We start from the raw sequence: 16854 nt of genomic DNA, 5'->3' as shown, positions 1-16854 counted from the left end.
CTGGGGATTAAAGGCATGCGCCACCACCGCCGGGCTCTTGTTGCTACTTCATATCTGCAGTTGTGCTACTGTTAGGAATTGTAATGTAAATATCTACTATGCAGGATATCTGATATTCGACTCCTGTGCCATTCGACCCTCAAAGGGGTCATGACCCACAGATTGAGAACCACTGGCATATACATAAAATGTACTGTTTTGGCAATTCATATGCTTCTTTATTCCAATTCTTTATAAGAATTTTAAATTTACCAAGTTTAGTTTTCAAGTCCCCCTTTATCATTTTCTAATGGTTAGACAGCAAAATTCATTCTCTTTTATAGATTTGCCTTTTATATTTAATCTTCTAATTTAGGTTTATTTTGTTTTGTACACAGAGTCTCACTGTGTAGCTCTGGCTGCCCTAGAGATCACCATGTAGACCAGACTGGTCTTGGATTAACAGATTCCCCCTGCCTCTGCTTCCTGAGTGCTGGGATTAAAGGCTGGTAGTATTTTATTTTTTTATGTAAAGTACTCAGCAGGCTTTGATTTTTGTCCTTCACCACAGAAATCATCAGCTGTTCCCAAAAAAATTTACAACATGACGTGCTTCTCCACACATGTGGGGGATTCTCTTCTCCAGCAGAAAAGCAAAGGAAAAGAAAGAAGGAGGGGAGGGAGTGCTGGGAAAAGAAGAGAGAGGACTAGCAAGTCTAAATGTGCACTGGATGTTAACAAATTCTCTTGTTGCTCCTTACCCAGGGGCCACCAAAGGTCACCCAGGCTTCCTCCCTTCCTCACCCTGAACACTCTTCCAGCATCAAACACAGCCTGGAGTCCAACAGCAGCCTCCAGGCACCGTCTCCTGTGTCCCCACGCCTCAGGAACAGCACCCTCCTCACCACCACCTCTCTCTTGGCCGACTTCCGTCATGTGCTAGCCTGGGCCATTCTACACTTTTAGCAATTACTGCATCTGCCACTCTGTTGTTTAGAAACCAATACTTCATGGGAACAAATATTTCCCACATGGCGGTATGCAGATATAAACTGTCCCAAGAAACCTCAGATACCTATATCATTTTCAGATGTATTTCTACTGAGTTCCATTTGCCCTGGGTTAGTGTTGCTGCTGTGGGCATTAAACTTTCATTAACAAAGGGTAGAAGCAACATCCCTACCAACTCTCTGAAAGTGCCTCCTCTTTTCCTTTCAAACAACGACCTCAAGAGGACACCTGCTTTCTGTCATGCAGGTTCCTCCACAGTGACAGGCCTCCTTCCTCTCAGCCCTCCCCCCCACCCCACCTCCATGCATGCCCTGCAGTTGGCTCAGGGCACAGCAGCACAGATACAGAGTAACTGCTAAAGAGTTAAACCAGACTTTACAATGTTCAGTCATATAGTAGGCACTAAAAACATACCTGCAAAATTTCAAACAAGACTTAGAAAGTGTTGATCTAAATAAATTACACAGAAAGAAGGTCTAAAATTTATTATTTTACACATTTCCCTACTGTGCAGGTCTAGCTATTGTTAACAAGAAGGTATAGGACAAAAATATTTTGTTTTAGTTTTAGTTGGTATATGTTTTTTTTTTTTTTTTTTTTTTGGTTTTTCGAGACAGGGTTTCTCTGTGTAGCTTTGCGCCTTTCCTTGAACTCGCTTTGGAGACCAGGCTGGCCTCGAACTCACAGAGATCCGCCTGGCTCTGCCTCCCAAGTGCTGGGATTAAAGGCGTGCGCCACCACTGCCCGGCCAGTTGGTATATGTTTTAAGTGCAAACACTCCTTGACTGATGATATAGTTATGAGTTAAAGATGTGTTTAGTATACCTGCCCTACTAAATGTCACATCTCTGGGGTACAGCAACTACAGGACACTGGCTTTTGTCCTCCTGATCACATAACAGGCTAGAAGACACACTTCACCACTGCTGTGCAGGAGTGTGAAAGTATCCTTTACCACATGTGGCCTGGGAGTGTGAAAGCATCCTTTACCACATGTGGCCTGGGAAAAGAGCAAACTGCAGAGCTCATAGTTTGATATCTACTGCATGCATTGCCATTTTTACACCAAGTTTAAAAAAGAAAGAGGAAAGGAAAGATGTAGCAGGAATCTTAAAAGTTCTTATTAATAAAATCAAACCTGAGCCAGGTATTGGGGTGAACTTGAAGATCAGAGAACCAGAACAAGCCACAGCTTCCTCACCTCACCTCGCTGGATCCTCAGCAGGAGGATCTCAGACTGGAGGCCTCTGAGTCCTCATTCAGAATGGGTCTCAGCTGAACTGTGCTGCTCAAAACCTAAAAACTTAACCAGCCAAAATGCTTCTAGTTTCTGGTCCTCACGCCTTATATACCTTTCTGCTTTCTACCATCACTCCCTGGGATTAAAGGTTCACTTCCTGGGATTAAAGGCATGAGTCACCATGCTTGGCTGTATCCTTGAACACATGGATTTCTGCCTCTGGAATGCTAGGATTAAAGGCGTGTGCTACCACTGCCTATCCTAAGTATCCAGTGGCTTTTCTGTTCTCTGACCCCAGATAAATTTATTAGGGTACACAATATTTTGGGGAATACAATACCACCACAGAAAGAAAAAACCCAAGAAGACCTGAGATCAGAGTTAAGTCAGAGACCATCGGTATAACTTCCTCATTGAACCAAAGCTAAATCTTTGCAAATCAACCTATCGTGTCATTCATCTGGGAATGTTTTAACACCATCCTTTCAGTTACGTGTCTACAGAGTAATCACAGATGAATGGCAGCTAGTTTCACCAGGTTTTGTCACCTGTGATTATGAAGCATGCATCAGGCATTACTATAATACTGTGAGGACTGTGACTGTCAGTGAATACATTCCTTTTGGGGGGACACTGGAAGGGCACACACATCAAACAAGAGCACTTGAGATTATTGGTATATGCAGACTCAGAAGCCACATGCAGGTAGGAGGTGGGCAACGAAAGCTTGAAAAATCACTTGATTGAAAAGGTGGGGGTGGGACCACAGATGGGGGAGAGCCAATGATAATTCAAAATAACCATGAAGCGTACTTTACTCATTGGACTCTGGGAACTGTGCAAGGGAAAGTAGTACAAATCCCTCAACAGTTGTGTGTCTCCCTGCCATAACAGCTTCACTGGTGAGCAGAAATCAAGAATTCCTCTATGCTTAGCACTTAATACATCTCGGGGGGAGGGTTTACTATGACCTTTATTGAGCTTCGCACCAAACTAGAATAATGTTTATACAATGCCAAGTGTTTGTTACTATAACTTCTGCATCACAATTACAACCCAATCAACTCAATCAAGCCCCACTATGTCAGAACCTATAGCTTCTTTGAAGCCATAGTAACACTTAAATGTGGCTAAGAATCTAAGGCAGAAATTTGATCGGTTTAATTAAGCCTCCAACTTGCTCAAATCGATTTACAAAAAGGCAAAACTGTGTTTTTCATAGAAATGCAGTCCACTGGAACCAATACCAGAGAGCTGTTAATAATATTTAGTCCTGAGGTAATGAGGACTCCAGGCATCCAATCAGATGTGTGGATGTGTGGGATGTCACCGCCAGCAGCAAGTGTAGCCTTGAGGAGAGTCCAGTACTCCATATCCATAAAACCAGTTGCCAGTGTCAAGGGCAAGAGCCTCGCCTTGAAGTCTTCTGATGCATTTCCTGCCAACGCAAGAGCTTCTGTGGTGAGCTGCTCCAGAACGGCGGCATGTACACAGCAGCAGTCATGTTCACTTGGCGGTGGCTGGAAACCGCCTTTGTCTTGGCTTTTCCAGAGTCCTTTCTGCCCTTACCACCCACCATCTCAGACCACATGAAGCTCTGGCAAACAGGCAGAGATGATGTCAGGCTCATGGCGAGATGCCAGCACCCACTCCTCCCCGCACCATGATTCGACCTGCTCAATACATCTTTCTCTACTTTTAAAATCTTCCAAATCTTATTCTTAATGCTTTCTTCTGTTTCTGTTAGATAATTTCTTAGGGTTGTTTTGTTGTTGCTGCTGCTGTTCTTTTTTTTTTTTTTTTGTGTGTGTGTGTGTGTGTGTTTTGATATTTCTCACATATGTATCAATATTTCGTTGTGTGCTGTCTTTACTGTGCAGTCCCGCATCATCTTAGGGTAAACACCAGAATGGATGATGCTGTGCAGTCCAGTTCTAGCCATCAGGATCCAGGACTGACTGACAGTTGTTGTGGATTCACCATCTTCCTTCCTGGGTACCACCCTCCCTGCTGTGCTTCAGGGCCAGAGTCTCACCTTCTGGTCTATCGCTTTGCTTGGCAAACTGGATGTATGAACAGCTCTGACCGAAACTGATCAAAGGCAAGCTAAAAGAGAAAGGATTTGTTTTGGCTCATGTGTGAGGTTACGATCCACCACAGAGTCAGGACATGGCGAAGTTTGAAGCTGCTTGCTCATGTCTTAGTCGACCAGGAAGCAGAGATGGGACATGCAGGCTCTCACCCAGCTGGATTTCTCCTCTCTGTATTCAGTCTGGAACTGCGGCCTATGGGACAATTCCAGTGTGGAACTGCAGCCCGTGGGACAGTGCCAAACTCCTTTATTTATTGAGGTCTTCTCTGCTCAGGTTGCCCCCTCTGAAATCTCCTCACAGACAAACAGAAGGGTATTGCAATCTAATTAATCAGCATCAAAATGAATGGTTACATCAGGTGAAGGGGTAGGGTGAGCACCCAGGATGAACATTCCATTTCCTTATCTTGCTGGTATGTGGTTTTCTGAACTAGGGCCAACCCTGCCTTGCTCATGTTCTAGGTCCTGGTTCTGTGTTCAATCCATACACTTGAGCTCTTGTTATAAGAATGTCTCAGTGTTTTAGCCCATGTTTTCTCCAAGATTCTAGAAGAGGATTGGCCCCTTTCCAATGCCAGCTTTCTGATGGCCATCAGCATTCTAGGTGACTCATGGGAGCAACACTTCAATCTCTGCTTCTACCTCAGTATGCCCTTCTCTGTTGTGTTTATCTAGTCTACTTGAGCCTGAACATTATAAAACACTTCCATATACATGGGCTCTACCAGCTGTGAATGAAAATGCAGAAAGGGATGGTGTTTGTATTGAGCATATGCGGACTGCTTTTCTCTGCATATGCTGTAACAACTATTTCTACTGCATTTACATTGCACCGGCATTCTATGCAATCTGGAGGATGATTCAAAGTACATGCATGATTTGGGCATGTACAGGCAATATATGCAAGTACTGTCACTTCTGAATTCTACTTCAACATCTTCCAATCAAAATAGGTACTGTCCACTATGGCAAGAAAGCCATGCCCCAGGAATGTGAGGTAGCTGATCATATTGTGTCCACACAAGATGGATTAACAGGACTTGGGGCTAGAGTAGTAAACCCAGAAGCCCACCCTCAGTGATCTACTCACTCTACCAAGCCTCCACTTCCTAAAAAGTACAGCCTTCCAAGCCAACATCACAAGCATGTGGACCTGTGCGGGACATTTCCCATTCAAACTACACAGGTAAAATAATCAGTATGAGCCCCCAAGAAATGGAAAAGACAAATTGTGTAAGAAATGTGTTTCCAAAAACATTTTTCTATCACAAATAGACTGTTTAAATGAAGGATGGATTAACTTCTGCAAAGACATTGTATGTGTGTGATATATTACTAAGAAAAAAAACAGTATTATATAGCTAATTATATACATACAATCAATACACCCTCTTAATATTTTTCTGCCCAATAGTTAACTTATTCAATAAACTCCAATTATTAGGCTATTTTTCTTCCCAATCTTAAAACAATTTACACATTTACTTAAATGGAAAACAGAGTATCATCCAATAATAATTACTTGTATTTTTTTATATGTGTATAAGAACCTTATTGATCTGTAGGCAATGGTGTGTCAAAAATCACTTCCCTGCAAGATTTCCTGTAATCTCGTCACAGTCAAAGGGGATGCCACCCTAGCACGCTGAAAGGCTGCTTGCGCCTCCTGCTCACAACTAAGCTGCTATTTGTCCTCATTCTTATCTCAGCCGGTCCTGCCGAAGCATCTTCCATCACCATGACCTTTGTCCAGTGCAATCTGTGACATTTTCCCAGCATGCAACAACCTTTAGAGAGGGTCATTTTCTACTCACATGTGATGACTTGTGGCTATTTCACAGCAGGACACCCCCCCCCCCAAATTGCATCATCTACACACACCAACTGCTAAAGACACAAAAATCTTCCTCCTTATTCAAGTAGAAAATTCATTTGATTCTGTAAGAGCCCAAAATGGACATTCAACATTGATATTTAAATATAAATGATCTTTTGTTGCTGTGCTTCTAGAGAAGTATAAGATGAATTTACTCTCTAATCCAGAATTCCATTCCGGATGTTTATGCTAAGGAGGTATTCGGTCTAGTGAATGAAAAGAGCACTCAGCACTGGAATCAGGAGGAACAATCCAGATGGATCAACAATGATGCCTTACACACCAAACACCTTAGAACCTTAAAGGCCGAGACTCTATTTCTTCAAGCAAGGTCCCATGGAAGAAAGAATAACATCCCTTGGTGGGTACAAGCCTATACTCAGTGCTCCAGCCTGGAAGGGATGGATAGCTTTTTCACTAATAACTCAACCTATCCCCCTGACCCATGGGTCCAGGCTAGGAAGTTAACCCTGGATGTAAATTGGAAAAATGTCCAGTCAATGATTCTACTGACTACTGTCACTGCACCTAGAGCTTTCTCATTATGTTAAAAAAGAGGGTAGCTATGAAAACAGTTATCAACAAGGATCAGTCAAATGACTTATCTATATCCAGACCTTGAAGTCCCATGCATATTGTCTAAGATGATTTCAGTCCTAACTCAGACAGAGAAGATTCCCACAAGCCTCTGGCACAATGAAGCAATATTGGCTGCAGAGATGCTTGATCTCATTCAATTATACTTTTAACTATAGACACATAATTCATAAAAGAGAATCATTGAAAGAATACAGTCTGTGGCTGCTGTCAAGAAGAGGGTGTCTATTTAGATTAAAAATATTCCTTTATTATGTTACTGAACTTTTCTAAAATATTATTTTCTCTAAAAAATGTATATATTATTATTGTAAGAAAATACTCCATACTGGCCTAGATGGCCATACGCTTTTTTAAAATAATATCTTTTAAGTCTGAGAAATTCATGCACTGGATTTTGATCATATTCACCCTCCACTCCCAATTCCTCCCACATCAGCTCTCTCCTCACCCTCCTCTCAACTTTGAGTTTTCTTTTTTCTTTTTCCCCTGTCAGGACTGGTTTGTGCTGCCTGTCTACTCTCGAGAGTTAGACCTGCCCTAGTGTGTGGTCAACCTACAGGAGTCAGGTCACTAAAGAAACAGACTCTCGCCGGGCGGTGGTGGTGCACGCCTTTAATCCCAGCACTCGGGAGGCAGAGGCCGGCGGATCTCTGTGAGTTCGAGGCCAGCCTGGGCTACCAAGTGAGTTCCAGGAAAGGCGCAAAGCTACACAGGGAAACCCTGTCTTGAAAAACCAAAAAAAAAAAAAAAAAAAAAAAAACCAAAAAACATTTAAAAAGAGAGAAAAAAAAACCTTAGAGCTCCTCAGTGGCTAAGAGCACTAACTACTCTCCCAGAGGACCTGGATTCAATTAGTAGCACCCACATGGTGGATCACAACCATCTAACTGGAATTTCGGGAGATCTGATGCCCGCTTCTGGCTTCCATGGGTAACAGAAATCCATATAGTACACATACAACCAAAATCCTCACACTCATGAAAATTTTAAAAATTAATCAGAAATAATAAATAACTTAATTACAGATTTCAGTTTCTGAGAAAAACAATAATGAGACAAAACCAAAATCAGCATACAAAAAGAAATGATAAACTAAAGGGCAGAAGTTAATGGCATAGCAATTAAATGGATTATACAAAGAGTCAACAGCACAGAGTAGGCTCTTTGAAAAGATAAAGTCACCATAGCTTTAGGAAAGGTAACCAAAGTAGGTGAACCTGCAAGACCTATATTAATGAAATTACAGATGAGAAATGAGTTTTTACATATACCATTAAATCCAGAAAAACACTAGGGGATGTTTGAAGACCTATATTTCAAGAGAACTGGGAAACCTAGAAGAGATGGATAACATCCTGGTTATTGTGACCAAAATCAAATCAGGAAGATACAAACAACCAGCTCTGTAACAATCGATGAGGTTGAAGCAACAGTAGTGTGCTTGGAATGAAAATCCCAGAACTAGGAAGATTCTCTGCCATACTCTACTGGGTATTTTAAGAACTAACTCTATTGTTTCTACAACTACTCCATAAACTAGGAAGGAATGTGCCAGGCACTCTGTGAAGTTGGTATTAACTTAATAGTAAATAAGTAAATAAAAATTTAGAAAAAAAAAATAAAACAATAGATCAATTTCTTTGGAAAAGACATAAAAAGTCCTAATAAAATGTTTGTGAACCAAATTCAACTACATACTAATGTTAATTCTCCATGATCAACTTGGTTTCATTTGAGAGAATTCAAGGATGGTTCAACATATGTAAATTAATAAGTGCAAATACTCTTAGGGACAGAGATCATTTGATCATCCCAATAGATGTAAGAAAAGCCTTTAACAAACTCAATTTCCTTTCATGATAAGAGCCTCCTGTCATGATAACAACATGGAAATAAAAGCTAGAAGCAAAAAGTAGATAGAAATAAAAATTCCATATGGCAAGTATAGCTAATATCACACTAAATGAGCAAAAACTGGGAGCATTTCCTATAAAATCAGCAATGAGACTTGGGCATCCATCATAGTCATCCCTATTTAATATATTGGTGAAATCTTGGCTACAGCAATAAGCCAGGAGAAAGAAAGGAAAGGTTTATCAGTCATGAAAGAAGAATTCAAATTATTTCCATTTGGACCTGCCACAAAAATGACCCTAAAACCTCTTCCAGAAACACTTAGACTTGAAAATACATTCAGAAAAAAATCAGGATACATAGACAGCATTCAAAACTGCAGGTTTTCTGTCCAACAACAACGAATGGCAGGAAAACAACTCAGAAAAAGTTTCATTCATAATATCCTTCCAAACTATCTAGGATTAATAGTACTCTCGGCTTTGGCCAGGAAAGCTCCTGCTTGCAGTGGGTAGCAGTTCACGTAGAGGCTCATGATTGGTCACATTGCTGAGAATAAGTGACTATTGTAGGCTCAGCTCTGAACAGGACATCTGCTTCACACCTGTGCTAAGACTCAGTGTAGAAAGTAGGTAGAAGGCATGTAAGAGCCAGAGGGGGCCATTAAACACTGTCTTCCTAGACATGATAGAGTTGCTGGATTCATGAACCCACAGCAGCAGTGGCTACCTGCACAGGAGCTACAGTAGTCTAGGCCCATCAGCATTCCATCATGGCATGGGAGACACAGGTTAAAAAGGCCCTATGGTGGTATTTTATTTGTACTGAAATGTGATTTTATTTGTATGCTAATAAATAAAGTTGCCTGGGGGTCAGAGCTAATAAGCTGGGCGATGGTGGTGCATGCCTTTAATCCCAGCTCTTGGGAGGCAGAGCTAGGCGGATCTCTGTGTGTTCAAGAATACAGCCAGCATGGAGACACATGCCTTTAATCTCAATACCAACCATAGAAGACCTGGAGGTCTGTACAGACGGGCAGTGACGAGGCGGTCATGTGGTTGGGTTTACAACCAATGAGAAGGCAGAACAGAAAGTCTATATAAAGACAAACACACAGGAAGTAGGTCTCTCTTGGCTGAAGAGGATAGCTGCGGCAGTGAAGGGTAAGGCTCTTAGCTCTGACCTCTTGGGCTTTCATCTTTGCATTGGCTCTGGGTTTCTTATTTAATAAGATGGTTACTTCTACAAGGCCCCACCCTTCTTGGATGTTTAGGTTGGAGGAGTCACATTCCTCGGTGGTATAGCCACTATCAGTCTCCCTTGCTCCAGTAAATAACCCAACCTGAGCCCTTGCAAGCCACCCTAATAAAATGGAGTAGGCCACAGGAAGAAGGGCATGGGAAAACAAGGGTGACTTTTGGGGGAAGAAGGGATTTAGGGGAGGGGGAGCGAGTAAGAGTTGTGAGGGCTATGATCAAAGCAGCATGCATGTTTGGGATTGTGTAAACCCAGAAATAAGGCTAACAAGGTTTAGTGCACACCGGGAGCTTTAAGACCCAGAAGGAAACATTATAGATGATACCATTAGTCAGAAAAGCCTTTCATGCTCACCATTAGCCATATCCTTATTTTGAAACTGAATATATTACCAAAGCCACTACATACTGAATACTATTTCCTCCCAATGCCCAATGTTACGCTTACTAGAATTAGGGAAAACAGACCCAAAATTCACAAGCACAAAAGACCCCAACCAGACAAAGCAATCCTTAGCAGAAAGAACAATGCTGGAGGAATCTCGACACCCATTTTAAATTATCCCATAGAACGATTGTCAGAAAAACAGCACAGTTCCCGCGGTTTGATTGGGAAATGGCCCCATAGGCTCAGGCACTGAACCCTTGGCTCCCAGTAGGTGGCGCTGTTTGAGGAGGGTATGGGACCTTTAGGAGGTGGAGACTTGCTGGAGGAAGGGCATCACTGGGGAGGGAATCTGAGGGCTTATAGCTTAGCCCGCTTCCTGCTCAGACGTAATTCCTGTCATATTTTCTCCTGCTATGCTTTTCACTGCATGTTCCTGTGCATGTGACTATGCATGTGTGTGCCCATGCGTGTGCAGTGTTTGGGTGTACGCACACATGAAGTCCAGAGGTTGACATGAGGATGCCTTCCTCAGTGGAGTCTCCTTTATTGTTCTGAGGCAGGGTCTCTCACTGGACCTAGAACTCAGTTTCAGCTGACTCACTGGCCTGCCACCGCACTCAGCGGGGCCCTTCTTTCTGTGAGTGCTGCCAATCTTGACTCAGATTCTGTGCTTAGCCACCAGCACTTGACCTGCTGAGCCCTCTCACAGTCCTCTAAGTCCCCGTCCTCCCCCAGTCTGTGGGCTGTCTCTCCTTGTCCATCTCCTAGCCTCTCCTCCTAGCTTCCCCCTTGGTGTTTGAGCACTGTGGGAGAGTCCCTGGCAAATCACCAGAAATCTATCAACACGGCTAAGGGAAGATCTGTCCGGCACCCTTTCTTCAATTCTGTCATGAGTGAGGAAGCAGAAGCAGCTGTCCATGCCAAAATATTCCTGCAGCTCTGGAGCTGTGAGAATGACTCCCTCCATCTTCACGCTCCTCCAAACCCATGACAGGGGAGTCATGACTGTCTCAAAGGCACTTACTACTCTCTGGCTAGTTCCACTCTGGCTATTTATTTATCTAATGAACATGATTATTTTATTCAGTTGATTCAGTGGGCTCATTTTATTTTGTTCTACATTGTGGTTGGGGATGGAGTTTCAAATTGGAGACGACGGAATGGTTGAACATTGCAAAAATATATAGAAGATGTTTGTTTTCAAACCATACAGGAACTTGGCTGTCATGTAGAAAAATAAAGAAGAAATGGAGCAGGGAGCAGAGGCAGAGACAGAGTTAAGGAACACAGTGGAGTCCAGGAAACATGCCAGCAGAGAATAGATTAAGAATCTTACAGACCCAAGTGCTTTGTTCGCATTTTAAGCTGATTCCATTGTGATTTAAGCCCTCAGAGCTCTACACCATAACACTCAGAGGAACGTGCCTGCTTCACTTGGACAGGAGTTTGGGCTTGCTCATTTGTGCTGGAATGGAGGACAGTGACACTTGGAAGCCAGCTTCACATGAGAAGAATAAGATCAGTGCTGAGAAGACCTAAGAAAACCCATGCCCAACAGCCTGAAGCGCCGAGTGTAGCCGCCCCCCCCCCCCCCCCCCCCCCCCCCCCCCCCCCCCCCGGGTACCCAAGTGTTTGCTGATAAACGTGAGTGACAGGATAGATAGGCTAGCTTCCTATGGGGAGGGGGCGGAGCTAGGCACACAGTCATGAGGTCTCTGGGGACAGAATGAAACTTAGATTGCAAGTAGACAACAGACACACATATTTTAGACAAGAGCACAAAGAATCTGGTCCTATCTTTCAATTTTATGAAAACACCAAGTTCATTACATGCTAATTATATAAAGTACAGATGTCCACACACACTGTCACTATAAACACTGTGATTGTGTAGAACATAGTTAGAATAAGGGCAGCTCAGTTTGATGTATTTAAAAATGTATCAAAAACCATAGCTTGGAACTTGGGGTAATTTCTGTCAGTACATTTTCCTCCACAGTAAAGATAAAAACTCACTTGAATTGTAAATGAACCCCATAGACACCTTTTCCTAATCGTCTGAATGTTAATGATGCTAATGTAACTCTTTCAGAGAACAGAAAATTCAAATCTATGAAAATCAAAAAGCAAAAGCACATTTTAATTATTCATGAGCTGCATTTATTTATATTGTGAGATTGCACATATTTCCTCCCACAAATCTGTTATTTTAAATGGCTTTTTGTTATATCAATATTTTCAGTTAAAAGTTAAGAAACATTAAAAAAAATGTGAGACGGTCTTTATCCAAAAATATTACCCACATCTGTTTCTCCAAGTCATTTCACATATTTTAATCTCCTATCCTGTGTAATGAAGAGAAACAAAGTCATGGAGGATGCCTTTTGCCTGCTGCGGAGAGACAGATCACAGGACCATCTTGTCAAGGGGCAGGGTTTACAAAGCCCATGGTTAAGGCTAGCAGGCCCTTCTGGGCTTTATCGCCCACTGGATTTGCCATGAGACAGAGACTGCTAACTACCTATAAAATTCATGTCTCCTTCTTTTAGTCACTTGTACTAATGCATAAGAAGTGGGGGGTTAGAAACATACAGATGAAAAGGTTGTTAAGAACAGAACAGTCTGGGGAAAAGGTTTATAGTAGTTAGTGATAATAAAAGCAGTAGTATCTAAGAAGGTACCTGTGAATTTCCAAACATTGTCAATTATTATGCAATATCCCCATGTTCAGGTAAATGATTGACTAAAGCGGACTCATGATTAAAGCAAGACAGGAAATTCTAGAGCTTACTAGAAAGAAGCATTAGAATGTGAAGTGGACGCTGACGAGGGATGATGATGGCAGATGTCATGAGGACGATGCCATGCTGCTTCTGCCTGTGTCAGTATGGGCTGCGCCATAGGCCTGGCCTTGGAGGCCAGAGGCACTAGGGAAGCAGAGCTTACACACCGGTTCAAGCATGGGCCATCACAGATGAGAGCTGAGACATACATTAGCATGTCGGTGTGAGAAGAGGCATCCGGGAAGGGGGCAGTGTGATCTGTGAGCGCCCTGGTGACAGAATCAGGAAGGGACACCACCAGCAGAGCTGACAAGTGAAAACTGTGAACTAACCATAAGCTATAAAGCATATGGACTCCTGCTAGGCCATGAAAGGAAAGGGTGGACAGGGAACTGGAGACGTGGACAATGGAGATGTGTGGGGCCCATGCCATGGAAGATGATCAGAGTCTATTTGTGGAGTAGAATTTTAAACTTGGTATTATTGAATCCCCACTGTTCTCCGGTGCTCTTCCCACCCTCCCACAGCCCAAAGGGCAAAATGGATTAGTGAAATCAATTCCCCATGGTCCAGCAGCATATAATAAAGCTGGATAATAGAAATGAGTAATTAGGAAACATTTGTTCCATTCTTTTGTCTCCTAGGGAGGAGCAAGAAAAGACCACCAAGAGTGGACAGAGGGGAGGTGGAATTCCACCCAAAACCAATCTGGGAAGCCCGGTGCTTGTAGGTAACAGATGCATTATTACCCCAAAGCCTGCAATGATATTAAAGGAACTTAACAGTGATGGCAGACAACTCTCTGTCACCGCATGTATAATCAATCATCCTGTTTTAAAACACTGAGTACCACTGATCTTCTGGGAGCATGCACCTTCATGATCCCTCATTGTACCCCTCCTAGGGGAGAAGTGATTTTAGCCAGAATATTTTGTATTCTGTGAAACATTCCTAGAAGCAACCACACCATGTTTTAGGCTGTAATCTTCTAGGCTAGCCATGAAGCCCGAGTCACCCAACAGAGTATGGTAGGAGGGGCCTCCCTGCATCCACAGCCAAAAGAAGGGTAGCTAGTCCAGTCACAGAGAAAGTGCTTTTAGCCAGGGACAGCAGAAACACCTGGCCATGGAAGAACCGCAGCACCTGGGGCCCTTTGCCATCTCTGTGCCTCTGGGATTGGAGTCCACATCTTTATTTTCTGTGTCTCTCTAAAGACTCCTGCAGGGGGCTTTGGGATGATTATAACCAAGCAGCTGCTGCCTTGCAGGCAGGAGGCTTGAGGATGCAGCCTCTGGCAGAAGGAGGTAGCCTCCCCTGCTGTCATGTAGGACTGTTATCTCCTGAAAGTGAGTAAGCTCCCTCCTGCCTTCCACAGCAAGCCCAGTCTCTAAAGCAGGGTTTAATAGAGTGGCTTCTCTGCATGGTTCAGCCCTACTTCCTGCCACTAAACTGTGGGCCACATTTAATAACTCAGAGGATCTCCTTACCTTAGGTCTTCATATGCAAAGCTTGATGCTCTCTGCCAACATCCTAATGACTTCATATCACAACATCTAAACTGGTCACATTGGTGCTATGCATCTCTTGGCTATTATGAGGGCTCAAGACATGAAAAATTCCTGCTAATATTCTACGTACTTTAAAACAATTAGGATTTCACTAAGTCGTTTACATATCTGAAATTTCAATGTTTGCATAATCTTTTACAAAACTGGATTAATTATATTTGTTTATAATATAACTTTGGGAAACTGGAAGACAGGTATTATTATTTCAATCTCACCTATACATCCATCATTTCTCATCATCCATCAGGTTATCCATCATCCATCCATCCATCATCCATCTATCTATCAATCCATCATTCATTATCATTCATCTATCTGTCCATCATCAATCCATCTATCTACTTTACACTCACTATTCATCATCATCCATACATCTACCTCTCTATGCATCCATTCAATCCATCCAATCAAGACTCAAAGTGCTTTCTCTTAAACTTGAGAACCGCCTCCCTCCTCCCTAGCCCTGTCTGTTCCAGATGATATTTCTTGTCAGAAGGTGTTATCAATGCTGCCCCTATCAACTGGTCTTAGACTCGGCAGCTGTTCTAACTCTCCCATGTCCTTGCAGTTGAGATTCAGAGGCCATGTATCAAGGCCTCTGCCCGAGATCAGCCCTCAAGGGTGCATAGATTCGCGGGTGTTAACCTTTCCACGCTAAGTCTTCTGATGATAACACAGCTCATGGTTCTTGTGAATTGCAGTTCTGACTTGGGGGTCCCCTGACTCACAGATGTTTCACAAATTTCCACTTGCCTCTGAAAATAATATGGTATGTTCCCATTTAACCACTGGAGTTATTTCTAAGATAACCCCTCCCCGCAACACACACACACACACAGAGTGGACACTTGAAATTGCAGATACTGTCAGCTTTACAGGGTCTAGAATCACCCAGCCTCCAGGCACCCCAGTGGGAGAGCCTCTGAAACATTCAACTTTGTAAATCTGTATGCTAGTCCTGTCCTGGTGTTTAGCAGCTCTTTAATAAGTATCTCAGCTGAGTTCTCCTTACCAACTGGTATATTTCTGGCATGGATCCCCTCTGCACTCTCTGCCTTAAGTAAACATATTTTCCTATCTCCTGCTGCAACCAGCACCTCCGCTTTGCCTTTCCTTGGTAAATGTGGCAAATGTAATTTCCCGTGTGGTCTCAGGAAGTTCATTCTGTCAAAGGTTTTCACCTTTGTCTTTTGTGGTTGTTAGATAACCATTCTTCCCGATGTCACTAATTCTTGAGAATAAGCAGAATAGCATTCTTTAAGGGTACCCAAGATAAAAACTGGGGAACAAGACTTACATTCATTTGCTGTTAATTATGTTTAAATTAGTATATTCCGGGGTTGGGGATTTAGCTCAGTGGTAAAGCGCTTGCCTAGCAAGCACAAGGCCCTGGGTTTGGTCCTCAACTCTGGCGGAGGGGGGTGGGGGGGGTGTGGGGGGGGTGAAATTAGTATATTCCTAGCTGGATAATGTTCTCAAGAACCTTTCTAAGGCTGTTGGTACCTGTTCTGTATTTTGCCACTGTACTACCTAGCAACATGCTCATAGGAGTTTAATAAAGAATAAATTAGAAATTGCTAGGAACATGGCGACAGTAGCAGTAATCAAAGTTTCCAGTTTGGGTTGTATTCAAATTTACTTTTTTTTTTTTTTTCAAAGTTTGGGATCAAACGCAATACCTCCTGTGTGCCAGGTGAGTGCTCAACCACTGAGCTACATCTGCAGCCAGAATTTTGATTGTATGAAATATCAACACCTTCTCCCCCTGCTTCACTTTTACTGAACAAAGCAGCTAGTAGGGTGTGTGTGCAATAAGGAAGAGCTCTTGGGACTTTCCAATAAAACAAAAACAGCCCCAACATCACGTCTCACACGTCTTCTCTGGAACCTGTGATAGTTTTGTGCGTTTGAGTTCATCATTTTCCTCGGGTGAGCATTTTCCCAGGTATGATTTAATTTTAGCTGTTTCTCCTCCTCCCGGATGGTGATTTGGTTGTTATTTGGATTAGACTGACCGAGGAATTCTTCGCTTGTCAGCATTTTCCCTGCTGTGGTGGGGAGGTGTGGAGGGGAAGCCAGGCTCTGCAGCTGGTTAGGAGAGGGTGTTCATCCACTCTTGCTGTTGGAATCTAAAATCTTGCACTCGAAACACCCCATTGACACTTAGACTCTGGAAATAGACACAGTGGTGGCAGGCATCAGAGGCA

At 42.9% G+C, this 16854-nt stretch overlaps 1 long non-coding RNA gene across 5 annotated transcripts in view; it reads left to right on the top strand.

Annotated features, from left to right (window-relative positions):
* The window catches only part of LOC128118287 (uncharacterized), a 450954-nt gene that overhangs the window by 319995 nt on the left and 114105 nt on the right, over positions 1-16854 (top strand). Inside the window, exon 4 of one of the 5 annotated variants that reach the window (XR_008221112.1) lies at positions 16307-16592. The exons of 3 other annotated variants lie outside the window; for them this stretch is intronic. This is a non-coding gene — a long non-coding RNA (uncharacterized LOC128118287). Of the gene's footprint in view, positions 1-13723; positions 14538-16306; positions 16593-16854 lie in introns of those variants that run through there. One more of the 5 variants, XR_008221113.1, reaches the window with a different exon arrangement.

The sequence above is a fragment of the Peromyscus californicus genome, unplaced genomic scaffold (genome assembly GCF_007827085.1).
Source record: "Peromyscus californicus insignis strain IS unplaced genomic scaffold, ASM782708v3 Scaffold_22__1_contigs__length_63687245, whole genome shotgun sequence".
Taxonomy (NCBI): Eukaryota; Metazoa; Chordata; class Mammalia; order Rodentia; family Cricetidae; genus Peromyscus; species Peromyscus californicus.
Note: the sequence above shows the minus strand (reverse complement) of the source record. Positions and strands in the feature narration are given on the sequence as shown.